We start from the raw sequence: 14,614 nt of genomic DNA on the forward strand, positions 1-14,614 counted from the left end.
TATACATATATCCTCATATCCCCTCCCTCTTGCATCTCCCTCCCACCCTCCCTATCCCACCCCTCTAGGTGGTCACAGAACGGAGCTGATCTCCCTGTGCTATGCGGCTGCTTCCCACTAGCCATCTGTTTTACATTTGGTACTGTATATATATGTCAGTGCCACTCATTCACTTTGTCCCAGCTTACCCTTCCCCCTACCCATGTCCTCAAGTCCATTCTGTACGTCTGTGTCTTTATTCCTGTCCTGCCCCTAGATTCTTCAGAACTTTTTTTTTTTTTTTTAGATTCCATATACATGTTAGCATATGATATTTGTTTTTCTCTTTCTGACTTACTTCACTCTGTATGACAGACTCTAGGTCCATCCACCTCACTACAAATAACTCAATTTCGTTTCTTTTTATGGCTGAGTAATATTCCATTGTATATATGTGCCACATCTTCTTTATCCATTCATCTGTCAGTGGACACTTAGGTTGCTTCCATGTCCTGGCTATTGTAAATAGTGCTGCAATAAACATTGTGGTACATGACTCTTTTCGAATTATGGTTTTCTCAGGGTATATGCCCAGTAGTGGGATTGCTGGGTCATATGGTAGTTCTATTTTTAGGTGTTTTTTTTTTTTTTAATTTTTTTTTTTTTTTTAATTTTTAGGTTTTTAAGGAACCTCCATACTGTTCTCCATAGTGGCTATATCAATTTACATTCCCACCAACAGTGGAAGGGGGTTCCCTTTTCTCCACACCCTCTCCAGCATTATTGTTTCTATATTTTTTGATGATGGCCATTCTGACCGGTGTGAGGTGATACCTCGTTGTGGTTTTGATTTGCATTTCTCTAATGATTAGTGATGTTGAGCATCCTTTCATTTGCTTGTTGGCAATCTATATGTCTACTTAGGAGAAATGTCTATTCATGTCTTCTGCCCATTTTTGGATTGGGTTGTTTGTTTTTCTGATATTGAGCTGTATAAGCTGCTTTTATATTTCAGAGGTTAATCCTTTGTCAGTTGCTTCGTTTGGAAGTATTTTCTCCCACTCTGAGGGTTGTCTTTTCATCTTGTTTATGGTTTCCTTTGCTGTGCAAGAGCTTTTAAGTTTCATTAGCTCCCATTTGTTTATTTTTAATTTTATTTCCATTTCTCTAGGTGGTGGGTCAAAATGGGTCTTGCTGTGATTTATGTCATAGAGCATTCTGCCTATATTTTCGTCTAAGAGTTTTATAGTATCTTGCCTTACATTTAGGTCTTTAATCCATTTTGAGGGTTTTTTTGTATGGTGTTAGGAAGTGTTCTAATTTCGTTCTTTTACATGTAGCTATCCAGTTTTCCCAGCACCACTTATTGAAGAGGCTGCCTTTTCTCCATTGTATATTCTTGCCTCCTTTGTCAAAGATAAGGTGACCATATATGCATGGGTTTATCTCTGGCAAGCCAGTATTCTTAATGCATATAGATGGGAAAATCCTTGTCAAATTATTAGCAAATGGAATTAAGCAATATATAAGGAGAATTATATACCATGTCAAAGTAGAGTTCATTCCAGGGATTCAAACCTGTCAGTATGTAAAAAATCAATGACTGTAATCTACCATATTAACAGAGAAAAGAAGAAAATTCACATGATCATATCAATTGACTTAGAAAAAGTACTTGACAAAGCTCAATATCCGCTTATGATAAAAAAAAACCCTCTGAAAACTAGTAATAGAGGATAATTTTCTCAACCTGGTAAAGAACATATTCAGAAACCTAGAGCTACCATCGTATTTCATGGTGAAAGACGGAATGTTTTCTCCCTAAAACATCAAGGTTATCTAGGCAAGGATGTCTGCTGTCACTCTTACTCAGTTCAGTACTGGAAGTCATAGCCAGTACAGTAAGGCAAGAAGAGGAAATAAAAGGCATACCAATAAAAGGAAGAAATAAAATTGTTCCCCCCCCTTTTTATTTATTTTTATTTTTATTTTTGAATTTTATTTTATTTATTTACTTTTTATACAGCAGGTTGTTATCAGTTATCTATTTTATATATATTAAGAGTATATAGCTCAATCCCAATCTCCCAGTTCATCCCACCATCACCACCACCATCCCTCCGAGCCTGCTTTACCCCCTTGGTGTCCATACGTTTGTTCTCTACATCTGTGTCTCTATTTCTGCCTTGCAAGCCGGTTCATCTGTACCATTTTTCTAGATTCCACATATATGCATTCATATACGATATTTGTTTTTCTCTTTTTGATTTACTTCACTCTGTATGACAGTCTCTACAAATGACCCAATTTCATTCCTTTTTATGGGTGAGTAATATTCCATTGTATATACATACCTCCTCTTCTTTATCCATTTGTCTGTCGATGGGCGTTTAGGTTGCTTCCATGACCTGGCTATTGAACATTGGGGTGCATGTGTCTTTTTGAATTATGGTTTTCTCTGGGTATATGCCCAGTAGTGGGATTGCTGCATCATTTGGTAATTCTATTTTTAGTTTTTTAAGGAACCTCCCTACTGTTCTTCACAGTGGCTGTATCAATTTACTTTCCCACCAACAGTGCAAGAGGGTGCCCTTTTCTCCACACCCTCGCCAGCATTTGTTGTTTGTGGATTTTCTGATGATGCCCATTCTGACCAGTGTGAGGTGATAACTCATTGTAGTTTTGATTTGCATTTCTCTAATAATTAGTGATGTTGAGCAGCTTTTCATGTGCTTTGTGGCCTTCTGTATGTCTTCTTTGGAGGAATGTCTGCTTAGGTCTTCTGCCCATTTTTGGATTGGGTTGTTTGTTTTTTTGATATTGAGCTACATGAGCTATTTATATATTTTGGAGGTTAATCCTTTGTCCAGTGATTCGTTTGCAAATATTTTCTCCCATTCTGAGGGTTGTCTTTTCATCTTGTTTATAGTTTCCTTTGCTGTGCAAAAGCTTTTAAGTTTCATTAGGTCCCATTTGTTTATTTTTGTTTTTGCTTCCATTACTCTAGGAGGTGGGTCAAAAAAGATCTTGCTGTGATTTACGTCAAAGAGTGTTCTTCCTATGTTTTCCTCTAAGAGTTTTATAGTATCCAGTCTTACATTTAGGTCTTTAATCTATTTTGAGTTTATTTTTGTGTATGGTGTTAGGGAGTGTTCTAATTTCATTCTTTTACATGTAGCTGTTCTGTTTTCCCAGCACCACTTACTGAAGACACTGTGTTTTTTCCAGTGTATATCCTTGCCTCCTTTGTCATAGATTAGTTGACCATAGTTGTGTGGGTATATCTCTGGGCTTTCTAGCCTGTTCCATTGATCTATATTTCTGGTTTTGTGCCAGTACCATATTGTCTTGATTACTGTAGCTTTGTAGTATAGTCTGAAGTCAGGGAGTCTGATTCCTCCAGCCCCGTTTTTTCCCTCAAGATTGCTTTTCGGGGTCTATTGTGTCTTCATACAAACTTTAAGATTTTTTGTTCTAGTTCTGTAAAAAATGCCATTGGTAATTTGATAGGGATTGCATTGAATCTGTAGATTGCTTTGGGTAGTATAGTCATTTTCACAGTATTGATTCTTCCAATCCAAGAACATGGTATATCTCTCCATCTGTTTGTGTCATCTTTGATTTCTTTCATCAGCGTCTTATAGTTTTCTGAGTACAGGGCTTTTACCTCCCTTGGTAGGTTTATTCCTAGGTATTTTATTCTTTTTGTTACAGTGGTACATGGGATTGTTTCCTTTATTTCTCTTTCTGATTTTTCATTGTTGGTGTATAGGAATGCCAGCAATTTCTGTGCATTAATTTTGTATCCTGCAACCTTACCAAATTCATTGATTAGTTCTAGTAGTTTTCCGGTGGCATCTTTAGGATTTTCTATATATAGTATCATGTCATCTGCAAACAGTGACAGTTTTACTTCTTTTCCAATTTGTATTCCTTTTATTTCTTTTTCTTCCCTGATTGCCGTGGCTAGGACTTCCAAAGCTATGTTGAATAATAATGGTGAGAGTGGACATCCTTATCTTGTTCCTGATCTTAGAGGAAATGCTTTCAGTTTTTCACCATTGAGAATGATGTTTGCTGTGGGTTTGTCATATATGGCCTTTATGATGTTGAGGTAGGTTCCCTCTATGCCCACTTTCTGGAGAGTTTTTATCATCAATGGGTGTTGAATTTTTTCAAAAGCTTTTTCTGCATCTATTGAGATGATCATACGGTTTTTATTCTTCTATCTGTTCATATGGTGTATCACATTGATTGATTTGCATATACTGAAGAATCCTTGCATCCCTGGGATAAATCCCACTTGATCATGGTGTATGATCCTTTTAATGTGCTGTTGGATTCTGTTTGCTAGTATTTTGTTGAGGATTTTTGCATCTATATTCATCAGTGATTTTGGTCTGTAATTTTCTTTTTTTGTAGTATCTTTGTCTGGTTTTGGTATCAGGGTGATGGTGGCCTCATAGAATGAGTCTGGGAGTGTTCCTTCCTCTGCTATATTTTGGAAGAGTTTGAGAAGGCTGGGTGTTAGCTCTTCTCTAAATGTTAGATAGAATTCACCTGTGAAGCCATCTGGTCCTGGACTTTTGTTTGTTGGAAGATTTTTAATCACAGTGTCAATTTCATTCCTTGTGATTGGTCTGTTCATATTTTCTGTTTCTTCCTGGTTCTTTCTTGGAAAGCTATACCTTTCTAAGAATTTGTCCATTTTATTGGCATAGAGTTGCTTATAGTAGTCTCTTAGGATGCTTTGTATTTCTGCGGTGTCTGTTGTAACTTCCCCTTTCTCATTTCTAATTTTATTGATTTCAGTCCTCTCCCTCCTTTTCTTGATGAGTGTGGCTAAAGGTTTATCAATTTTGTTTATCTTCTCAAACTACCAGCTTTTAGTTTTATTGATCTTTGCTATTGATTTTTTGGTTTCTATTTCATTTATTTCTGCTCTGATCTTTATGATTTCTTTCCTTCTACTGACTTTGGGTTTTGTTTGTTCTTCTTTCTCTACTTCCATTAGGTGTAAGGTTAGATTGTTTATTTGAGATTTTTCTTGTTTCTTGAGGTAGGATTGTATTGCTATAAACTTCCCTCTTAGAACTGCTTTTGCTGCAACCCATAGATTTTGGATCATCGTGTTTTCATTGTCAATTGTCTCTAGGTATTTTTTGATTTCCTCTTTGACGTCTTCAGTGATTTCTTGGTTATTTAGAAACATATTGTTTAGCCTCCGTGTGTTTGTGTTTTTTACGTTTTTTTCCCTGTAATTGATTTCTAATCTTATAGCGTAGTGGTCAGAAAAGATGCTTGATATGATTTCAATTTTCTTTCTTTTTTTTTAAATTTTATTTATTTATTTATTATTTATTTATTTTTGGCTGCATTGGGTCTTCGTTGCTGTGCACGGGCTTTCTCTAGTTGCGGTGAGCGGGGGCTACTCTTCGTTGCAGTGCGCGGGCCTCTCACTGCAGTTGCTTCTCTTGTTGCGGAGCATGGGCTGTAGGCATGCAGGCTTCAGTAGCTGTGGCACGCAGTCTCGGTAGTTGTGGCTCGTGGGCTCTAGAGCGCAGGCTCAGTAGTTGTGGCGCATGGGCTTAGTTGCTCCGCGGCATGTGGGATCTTCCGGGACCAGGGCTCGAACCTGTGTCCCCGGCATTGGCAGGTGGATTCTTAACCACTGCGCCACCAGAGAAGCCCGAGTTCAATTTTCTTAAATTTACCAAGGCTTGATTTGTGACCCAAGATGTGATCTATCCTGGAGAATGTTCCATGTGCACTTGAGAAGAAAGTGTAAGCTGCTGTTATTGGATGGACTGTCCTATAAATATCAAACCTGTCTGGTCTATTGTGTCATTTAAAACTTGTGTTTCCTTATTAATTTTCTGTCTGGATGATCTGTCCGTTGGTGTAAGTGAGGTGTTAGTGTTAAAGTCCCCCACTATTATTGTGTTACTGTTGATTTCCTCTTTTATAGCTGTTAGCAGTTGCCTTATGTATTGAGGTGCTGCTATATTGGGTTCATATATATTTATAATTGTTATATCTTCTTCTTGGACTGATCCCTTGATCATTATGTAGTGTCTTTCCTTGTCTCTTGTAACATTCTTTATTTTAAATTCTATTTTATCATATATGCGGATTGCTACTCCAGGTTTCTTTTGATTTCCATTTGCATGGAATATCTTTTTTCCATCCCCTCACTTTCATTCTGTATATGTCCCTAGGTCTGAAGTGGGTCTCTTGTAGACAGCATATATATGGGTCTTGTTTTTGTATCCATTCAGCGAGCCTATGTCTTCTGGTTGGAGCATTTAATCCATTCACGTTTAAGGTAATTATCGATATGTATGTTCCTATGACCATTTTCTTAATTTTTATGGGTTTGTTTTTGTAGGTCCTTTTCTTCTCTTGTGTTTCCCACTTAGAGAAGTTCCTTTAGCATTTGTTGTAGAGCTAGTTTGGTGGTGCTGAATTCTCTTAGCTTTTGCTTGTCTGTAAAGCTTTTGATTTCTCCATCAAATCTGAATGAGATCCTTGCTGGGTAGAGTAATCTTGGTTGTAGGTTCTTCCCTTTCATCACTTTAAACATATCGTGCCACTCCCTTCTGGCTTGTAGAGTTTCTGCTGAGAAATCAGCTGTTAACCTTATGGGAGTTCCCTTGTATGTTATTTGTCGTTTTTCCCTTGCTACTTTCAATAATTTTTCTCTGTGTTTAATTTTTGCCAATTTGATTACTGCGTGTCTCCGTGTGTTTCTCCTTGGGTTTATCCTTTATGGGAGTCTCTGCGCTTCCTGGACTTGGGTGGCTATTTCCTTTCCCATGTTAGGGAAGTTTTCAACTATAATCTCTTCAAATATTTTCAAATATTTTCTTGGGTCCTTTCTCTCTCTCTTCTCCTTCTGGGACCCCTATAATGCGAATGTTTTGCATTTAATGTTGTCCCAGGGGTCTCTTAGGCTCTCTTCATTTCTTTTCATTCTTTTTTCTTTATTCTGTTCCGCGGCAGTGAATTCCACCATTGTGTCTTCCAGGTCACTTATCCGTTCTTCTGCCTCTGTTATTCTGCTATTGTATTTTTCATTTCAGTTCTTGTATTGTTCATCTCTGTTTGTTTGTTCTTTAATTCTTCTAGGTGTTTGTTCTTTAATTCTTCTACGTCTTTGTTAACCATTTCTTGCACCTTCTTGATCTTTGCCTACATTCGTTTTCCATGGTCCTGAATCATCTTCACTATCATTATTCTGAATTCTTTTTCTGGAAAGTTGCCTATCTCCACTTCTTTTAGTTGTTTTTCTGGGGTTTTATCTTGTTCTTTCATCTGGTACGTAGCCTCTGCCTTTTCATCTTGTCTATCTGTGAATGTGGTTTTCATTCCAGTGGCTGCAGGTTTGCAGTTCTTCTTGCTTCTGCTGTCTGCCCTCTGGTTGATGAGGCTATCTAAGATGCTTGTGCAAGCTTCCTGATGGGAGGGTCTGTTGGTGGGTATAGCTGGGTGTTGTTCTGGTGGGCAGAGCTCAGTAAAACTTTAATCTGCTTGTCTGCTGATGGGTGGGGCTGTGTTCCCTCCCTGTTGGTTGTTTGGCCTGAGGTGACCCAGCACTGGCGCCTACAGGCTCTTTGGTGGGGCTAATGGTGGACTCTGTGAGGACTCATGCCAAGGAGTACTTCCCAGAACTTCTTCTGCCAGTGTCCTTGTCCGCACAGTGAGCCATAGCCACCCCACCTGCCTCTGCAGGAGACCCTCCAACACTAGTAGGTAGGTCTGATTCAGTCTCCTGTGGGGTCACTGTTCCTTCCCCCGGGTCCTGATGTGCACACTATGTGTGTGCTCTCCAAGTGTGGAGTCTCTGTTTCCCCCAGTCTTGTCGAAGTCCTCCTAGCCTTCAAAGTCTTATTCTCTGGGAATTCCTCCTCCCATTGCCAGACCCCCAGGTTGGGATGCCTGATGTGGGGCTCAGAACCTTCATTCCAGTGGGTGGACTTTTGTGGTATAATTGTTCTCCAGTTTGTGAGTCACTCACCCGTGGTTATGGGCTATGATTTTATTGTGATTGCGCCCTTACTACCTTCTCATTGCGGCTTCTCCTCTGTCTTTGCTTGTGGGGTATCTTTTTTTGTGAGTTCCAGTATCTTCCTGTCAATGAATGTCCAGCAATTATTTGTGATTCCAGTGCTCTCTCAAGAGGGAGTGAGCACACGTCCTTCTACTCTGCCATCCTGAACCAATCTACCTGCTCCCCCACCTTTTTTAAACAACATAATTTTTTTGTATAGAAAATCTGAAGACATTTACCAAAACAAAACCCTATAACTAATAAGTGAGTTTAATAGGTAGCAGGATATAAGATAAACATACAAAAATAAATTGTATTTCAAAAGTACTAGCAAAGAAATGTGGAAAGTGAAATTAAAAATACAATACAATTTATAGTTGTGGGGCAAAAAAACCATTAGGTGTAAATCTAACAAAATATGTACCGGACCTATGTGCTGGAAACTATAAATTCTGAAAAGAATATTTAAATAAAGGGAGAGACATACTGTCCTCATTGATTGGAATATTCACATGGTAAAGATGTGGATTCTCCCCCAAATTGTATAATTTTAATGAAATTCCTTTCAAAATCTGAGAAGATTTTTCAAGCTCATTCTAAAAAAAAATAGCTAGAATAGCTAAGAGAATTTTGGAAAAAGAATAAAGTAGGAGAAATCAGTCTACTTGATCTCAAGACTTATTATATAGCTACAGTAATCAAGGCTGTATGGTATTGGAGGAATAGACAAATGGATCAGTGGAACATAATAGAAAACCCAGAACTAGATCCACATAAACATGCCCAGCTGATTTTTTTAGAATTGCACAGTGCAATTCAATTCAGCAAGGATGGTCTTTTAAACAAATGATGTTAAAACCATTGGGAATTCATATATACAAAAATGAACCTTTACTTAAACCTCACAGCTTGTAAAAAAATTAACTCAAAATGGATCATAGACTTAAACAAAATGTAAAGTTACAAACTTTTAGAAAAAAACACAGGAAAAAATCCTCTAGAAAAAGGGTTAAGCAATGAATTCTTAGACTTGATACCAAAAAGTAAAATCCACAAAGGGAAAAATTGACAAGTTATATCTCAACAAAATTTTAAAAACATTTGCTCTTTGAAAGCCCATGTGATGAAGGTAAGAGAAGCTACAGACTGGGAGAACATATTTGGAAACCCCATATCTGACAGAGGACTAGTATCTAGAATACATAAAGACGTCTCAAAACACAATAGTAAAAAATGATAACAGTCCATTTAGACAGTTGGCAAAAGACATAAACATTTCATGTAAGAGGATATGCAGATATCAAATAAATACAGGAACAGATGTTCAACATCACTAGGGAAATGCAAATTCAAACCATAATGAAGATAACACCCTCTACCAACAGAATGGCTAAAATAAAAACTAATGGCAGCACAAAAAGCTGACAACAGTGTGGAGGAACTGGATCACTCATATGTTTTTGGTGGGAATGTGAAAAGTTACAGGCAGTTTCTCATAAAACTAAACATGAAATTATCGTAACCTTCAGCAATTGTACTCTTGGTTATTTATCCCAGAGAAATGAAAACTTATCAAATATTCATAATGTCTTTATTTTTAATATTCTATAACTGGAATCAGCCCAGATGTCCTTCAACAAGTAAATGGTTTAACAAACTGTGGTACAAACAAACCATAGAATACTACTTAGCAATAAAAAGGGACAAACTACCGATACACACAGAAACTTGAATGAATCTCCAGGGAATTATGCTGAGTGACAAAAACCAATCTCAAAAGGTTACATATGGTTCCATTTATATAACATTCTTGATAAAACAAAATTTTAGAACTGGGAGATGGATTAATTATTGCCAGAGCTTGTAGATTAGTTGGCGCCAGGGGAAGGATGGGTAGGTGGTTACTATAAAAGGACAACATGAGGGATCCTTGTGGTTTAGGAACTGTTCAGTCTCTTGACTATGGTGGTGGATATATAAGCCTATACAGGTAATAAAATTGTAAAGAACTTACTACACACACATAGACAGACAAATGAGTACACTGAAACTGAGAAAATTGGAATAAGATTGGTGGGTTATATCAATGTCAGCATCCTGATTGTGATAATATACTATAGTTTTGCAAAATGTTATCAAATGGAGGAATGGCAAAGTGTATAGGAGGCTCTGTATTATTTCTTATAATTGTATGTGAATCTTCAGTTATCACAAAAATTGCAATTAAAAGTAGATGGCTTAAGTAAAAGTAGAGTTCTTTTCCTAGTTTAAAAGAGAAAACTATATATTCTGGGGAAGATAGTTGACTATCTGTAAGGAAGACATGTAACTGTATTTCAATAGCACAGAATTGCTAAGTATGTCGAAATCAGTTAGAAAATAGTTATCAGTAGTGGTTCTAATTTATCTTCAGTAGTTCAGTCTGAAAAATAAAGTATTATATTTTAGCAACCATTTCTTCATTCAAGCTGAAGTAGACGTTGAATGATGGAGAAAGAATTTTATATATAAGTTAAGAGTAAAAATAAATGAGAGGATTTATATACCATTCCTTGGTTCTATCTTTTGATTGCACTGTACCTAGATTTTCTGTATATCTTATTCAGGGAACTAAGGATGTAAGAATTCTCTATGTTCTATTCTGAACGCTGGAAATCAGGGTCTAAAAAACTCTGCACAATTACACTTTGTATAATATATAAGGAGGTGTAAGCTCTAGAAAATAAAACTATTATTTTCACTCTGGAATGATGAAAAACAATCACAGTCAACCCAAACCTAGTTTGGAAACATGACACAAGAATAACATACTCAAGAGGACAGCTCATGGTAAGCAGTATAGTTTTTTTGTGTGTATTAATAATGGCATAATGTTTATAATATTTTCCATTTTTATGATCCATAACTTATTTTTTGGTATCTAAAATATAGTTTGGCACGATTTTTAGTGATCTTGTACATCACATTAAGTGAAGACAAATGTATATAACCACATTAGCCCATGATTTACATAATTTATTTGTTGAATGAATGGATGAATTGAAGCTAATTTTTATGACTGAATAATTTTATTTATAATTATTCTGGGGTCAACTTTTTAAAAAATGAATAAGAAGCTAAAGAAAATTATTAATATAGCTTTAACTGGTTTCTAAATCTAAAGGAAAATGGTGGCTACTTCAATCTCCATATCTCCACATATCCTCCCAAAACCATAGGCTAGAAGGAACACAAATGAAACCCAACTAACCCATACTTTCTGGATTGCTAGGAGACAATAACATGAACTTCAAATTACCTGAAAGTAGCAAAATTATCAAGTGCCAGCGGAGCTTCCACTGCTGCTGCAAGTCTGTATATGTGGAGAGTATGAAGTGGGATGCTTTAGAGACTATGAAACAGAAGAGAGGGGACTGAAAGACTTAAACAAAATGAAGACAGAATCACCCTCAAAAAGAGGAAGTACAGCAGTATGTGCCAAAATAGTGAACACAGACTGGGACTTGGTAGTTTATAGTACCAGCTACCAGGAAGGAGTTTTAGAGTGTGTAGGATTAGGAAGTGGCAGCCTTGGAGGAATTTTGCTTCTAGAGAAGGAGATAAGCAGAGAAGGGGTGATGCCACTGAGTCCTAGCAGTGAGGAGAAAACAAGAAGAAAAAGAAAAATAAAGGGTTCTGCAAAATGAAAGAGGACACCAACCTCTTTTTCTCCATTACCCATTCAAGAAATTACACTTCACTAAGTTGACAGAAGGTACTCACAAACTAAAGAATGCTGTCCACAAAACGAGTAGGGGAAAAATCAAACTTACACAGCACCACTGTTGGAAGAAAACAGAAAATATGTATTAAATCATTTCAGCTGATGAAAATCTATACACACACAACCTCAAAACCTTAGAAAAATAACCACAAAGTAGCATACTGTAACACAGTACTCTAGACTAAATTAAGTATTCTCAAGCAAGCAAAACAGAACTTGGTATCCAAAAATTTAAGGAGAGAAATGGATTAAAGAAAAAACCAAACAAACTAGAAATGCAATGCAAGCTGATCAAACTCAGGAAGGAGATTAAAGAAAAGACAAGACTACGTTAGAAATGAAGAATTAATTATAAAGTGCTCAAGAGAAGATAGAATGGAATGAAAATCTAAGGAAGAACATAGAATGAAAATGAGATAAGGAAGTAAAAATTAGGATCTCAGAGCAAATGATGGAAAGGAAAGGCTGGCAAAGGAGGTTCAACATAATTGGAATCTCTGAAGAATAAAAATAACTCAGTAGAACAAAACTTATAAACTATAATCCAGGAAAACTTTCTGGGAATAGGGGAAATTTAAATCTACCTTTTGAAGGACCCACCACTGTACCTGGAAAAATGGACCTGGAATGATCAACTGAGACATATTTTAGTAAACTGCTAAACTTGAAAGACAAATTGGGCTGGCATCATACTTTTGAAGAGCAACATGCAAATCATGGCAATAGAATGGCAATTTCAGGAAAATCAAGAAAAAGTACAGGCCAAGGATTTGCTATCCAGCCAAGTTTTTCTTCAATTATTATGGCAATAGAAAATCAACTTTTGAATATTGAGGAACTCATTGACCATTGTATCCATAAGTCTTCTTGAGGAGTTTGTTGGAGGATGATCTCCATCCACCCAAGAGACCACTGGGGAAGCTTTAGCAAAAGGACCGTGAACATTTAATATACTAAATTGTAGAATTAAGGACTAAATAAAACAAGGGTGGGGACATGGAAAGAAGAAAGTATGAAATGTTACATGTTAAACAACGTACAGAGAATACCATTCTTAAAAAAGGAAAAGAGAGTGAGAAGGGAAAGTAGAATGAGATCATAGACTGTTAAATAGGTGGGAGACCAAGGATACCATTTAAAATCGGCCAGCCAGACACTAAAAGCTTAAGTAAGGAAAAGGAAGGATTAAGGGCACTAACAAAAGTACATATAAATGCACTAGAAAAAAATTACTAACCTTCCTAAATACCAAAAGAAAATGTAAAAAGTAGCAAAGAAAAGCACACCATGTAGAAAAAGAAACACAGTAAATATTACTTAATAGAGTAATTAAAATATACAGTAGTGACTGAGATGAAACAAAACATCAGTCATATTAAATATGGATGGGCTTAAATTGCCTATTAAAGGTAAAAGATTTTCAAGTTGGCTTATGAAACAAACATATGAAAATTTGGTTTAAACAAGAATCCAATAGTGGATGCTAAACTAAGGTGGAAAGTTCTTTAAGGCATAGTATTTTTGTATGGTCTCCAAGTGTCTCCTTACAAATTGCTTATTAGCTGCAAGAGGAAAAAAATAATAACCACATAGTGAAAAAACTGGGCAACACCTTGACCAGGTGATTGAAGTTAATATCACCAGTAAGGATGTTAGGGACATCTTGCCCTTTGACTGTGATACCCTTAGAAGAACACATCATTACTTACTTACATTAGTCTAGTAAGGAATGCATAACCTGAATCTAACTGTAAGGAACATGAGACAAACCCAAATTGCAGAACATTTTTATAAAATAACTGGCCTCTTCAAAATTGTTAATGTTATGAAAGAAAGGCTTTGAAACTGTACCCGACAAAATGAATCTAAAGAGGCAGACAGCCAAATGCAATCTGTTTTCCTGGATTTGATTCTGTACTGGATGGGGAGAAATACTATAAAGGACATTATTAGGATAATTGACGGAATTGGAATATGGACTGACAAAAGTACTTTACCAATATTAAATTTTCCTGAGTTTGATAACTCTTCTGCTTATGTAAGAATATGTTTTTTCTTAAAAAGTCACATTGAAGTATTAAGAGGAAAAGCACGTATGAACCTACTCTCAAGTGGTTTGGAAAAACACATAATGTGCATGGGGGTGGGAGAATGATAAAGCAAGGTAGCAAAATGTTAAAAGTTGGTGAGTCTAAGTAAAACGTTTAAGGGAATTTTCTTTAAACTTTTCTCTGGGTTTAAAAGAAGAAAAAAAAAAAAAAGGTAGCTCTGGCTGTGAACTATAAGCCAGAGATCCATACGTACATACAGCTTAGTTTATAGTAAAGTAGAATTTGAGTTACATAATGTTCTCACTCTCTCCCTTTACCCTCCCCCCGCTTTTTTAAGATATTGTTTTAACAGTTCAGTAATCCATTTGGAAAGCTCAGCTGATTTGGTATCCGTCTGTGTTAAGCTATAGATGTGATTGCTCTTAAAGCTTTTCCCTCTCTTGTGTTTTTAAAGAATTTGCCTTTTTCGTACTTAGAATATGGGAAAAAAAATCCAAAAAAAATCGTTTTCTAAATGTGTCCTTTCCTATGACCTCCTGTAAAACGCTTGATTATGTGGAGAAAAACCAGCTACTTGGTCCCCCTCCCCCACCCCATTGGTTCTTCTTGTGTTCTGAGGACCAAATAGGAGATGGATGAAGTTAGAAGCATTTTGTATATTTTTTCATATTTTTTATCTTATTCCAAAATGAGCTATACCAAGCAATATGTGGATAGTAGTTTTTATATGCTTTGCTAGGTGTTTTACAGCTAAGTCCATTTTGCTAGATC

General features: G+C 36.5%; 1 protein-coding gene across 2 annotated transcripts in view; it reads left to right on the forward strand.

The window, feature by feature from the left end:
* USP47 (ubiquitin specific peptidase 47) overlaps positions 1 to 14,614 on the forward strand; it is a 123,246-nt gene that overhangs the window by 75,592 nt on the left and 33,040 nt on the right. The gene's annotated exons all lie outside the window — the stretch shown is intronic.

This window comes from Eubalaena glacialis, chromosome 10, assembly GCF_028564815.1.
Source record: "Eubalaena glacialis isolate mEubGla1 chromosome 10, mEubGla1.1.hap2.+ XY, whole genome shotgun sequence".
Taxonomy (NCBI): domain Eukaryota; kingdom Metazoa; phylum Chordata; class Mammalia; order Artiodactyla; family Balaenidae; genus Eubalaena; species Eubalaena glacialis.